This window comes from Capricornis sumatraensis, chromosome 22 (genome assembly GCF_032405125.1).
Source record: "Capricornis sumatraensis isolate serow.1 chromosome 22, serow.2, whole genome shotgun sequence".
Taxonomy (NCBI): Eukaryota; Metazoa; Chordata; class Mammalia; order Artiodactyla; family Bovidae; genus Capricornis; species Capricornis sumatraensis.
The window spans coordinates 13711977-13714193 of record NC_091090.1 but is presented as its reverse complement, the minus strand read 5'-3'; the positions used below and the strand labels follow the sequence as shown (position 1 = coordinate 13714193).

Genomic DNA, 2217 nt, shown 5'->3' with positions numbered 1-2217 from the left:
AAATAAATAACACACTGTGCCACCATCAACTTTAAAGTAGGAGATAAGACTTCAACAGATAATTATAGCACTATATGGTATATGAATATTCATGAAGAAGTAATATGGTGTAGTGGTAATGAACACAGCTTCTAAATCCAAATTGCTTATTGCTTTGACTTTGGGGAAGTTGCTTGACCTTTCTTTGTCTCCACTTCCTCATCTGTAAAATGGGAACAGTAATAGTACCTACTTCCTAGGGTTGTGGCTGGGAGGAGTGAATGAGATAATTTTCGTAAAGCGCTGAGTACATGGTAAGCCTACAGCAATTGATGGATAGTGTTGGCGCTGTCAGTAATAAGAAAGGGTACTAAAACTCCAGAGCTCATGAACTCCACATCCAGAAATCCTTCCAGGCCACTTCTGAGCCACATAAGAGATGACCTGTGGAACTCAGAGGCATTTTCCCTCTCCCTCCAGTAAGACCTCAACCTTACCTTGCAACCCTCACTGGCTGCTGCGTCTCCTACTAGGCACTCTTTACAACCTGCAATTCTTTGTTTCACTGCCAGACCTCAGGGCCCCAAAGTGCAGGGGAAAGACAGCCCGGGAGGTGGACTTGCCTGTGCACTTTGCGCTGTGCATTCATAGATCCCTCGCTGGGGAAGCTCTACCCTTGTGGCCTTGCCCCTTAACTTCTCTTTGAACTGAGACCTCATTATAGTTAAGTGGACTCAGAAAGTTACAACTTGATTTCTTTTTTTGGACAGGAAAGTAGGATTTATTGGTGGGCATGAGTAAGGAGGGGACAGCACCAAGGTTATCAGGAGTGCAGGGCCCCCATCCTTGCAGGGGGCCATGATTGGGGGTGTATTTGACCCCACAGCCTCTGGGATGAGCCACTTTTCTGCCGTGTCTTCAAATTCATCCCCCTTAAATTTACTAAGTCCCCACTTAGAGATTCGGGTCTTCTAGCAGTCAAAGAATTTGAACGTGGCCTGTGGAGATCAAACCAGTTAATCCTAAAGGAAATCAGTCCCGAATATTCATTGGAAGGACTGATGCTGAAGCTGAAACTCCAATACCTGATGCAAAGAACTGACTCTTTGGAAAAGACCCTGATGTTGGGAAAGATTGAAGGCCGGAGAAGGGGACAACAGAGGATGAGATGGTTGGATGGCATCACTGACTCAATGGACATGAATCTGAGCAAGCTCTGGGAGTTGGTGATGATGGACAGGGAAGCCTGGCATGCTGCAGTCCATGGGGTGGCAAAGAGTCAGACATGACTGAGCAACTGAACTGACTGTGGAGGGCGTCAGTCACTCGCTCCTTGTTCTGCAGCTTGGTGGGGATGGACATTGTGATTTGGCCAATGTGGACCCTGGCCACTGTGCCCTAAGCTTTCCAAAGGCACCACACTTACCTGCCTGGAGCCTGATTACAGACAGTAGCTAATCATGAATGGCAATCCATACAGGCAACAGCCTACATACACTACCAAAGAAGCTGCTGTTTGCAGCCCTTGCACACCAGGACCCCACGGAGAAAAGAGCACAGTCAGCTTAATTGGCTCCAATAAAACTTGATCTTTTATTTGGAAACAACAGCAGAAAATAGTTCCCCAGTTACGGAAGTTCACAGCAGGCTCCTTAGACAGGTGTAAATACAACTGTTGGGAGGGGCAATTTCTGAGGATCTCACCCTATCTTTAGCCCACTCTACTCTGGAAATGAAATTGTTGCAGGAAGGGAGACCCTTTCCAAGGCCCCAAAGGGAGCTCTTGTCTAACACTCAGAAATGAATTGTCCAAGGGGACATACATGCTGACAAAGCAAGAGACATTATTGGAAAGGGGCGCCCGAGCGGAGAGCAGGAGGGTATGGGAACCCAGAGGACTGCCCTGCCACGTGGCTCACAGTCTTGGGTTTTATGGTGATTGGATTAGTTTCCAGGTCTTCTCTGGCCAGTCACTCCGACTCAGGGTCCTTCCTGGTGGTGCACACATTGCTCAGCCAGGGTGGATGCCAACAAGAAGGATTCTGGGAGGTGGTAGGACACGTGGCATCTCCTTTTGACCTTTCCCAAATTATTCTGGTTGGTGGTGGCTTGTTAGTTCCATGATCCTTACCAGGACCTTCTGTCATAAAATAATTAACACAAATGGTTACTATGGTACCTGGGCACGGTGGGCAGTTTTAGTCAGCGTGTTCCCCCTAACAAAATCAACTGGAGGTG

General features: G+C 47.6%; 1 non-coding gene across 1 annotated transcript; it reads right to left on the bottom strand.

The window, feature by feature from the left end:
• Window positions 1-1425: 1425 nt before the first annotated feature.
• Window positions 1426-1558, bottom strand: LOC138069828 (small nucleolar RNA SNORA70). The gene has a single exon (XR_011144099.1). It is a non-coding gene; the product is annotated as a small nucleolar RNA SNORA70 (small nucleolar RNA).
• Between the last annotated feature and the right edge of the window lie 659 nt (window positions 1559-2217).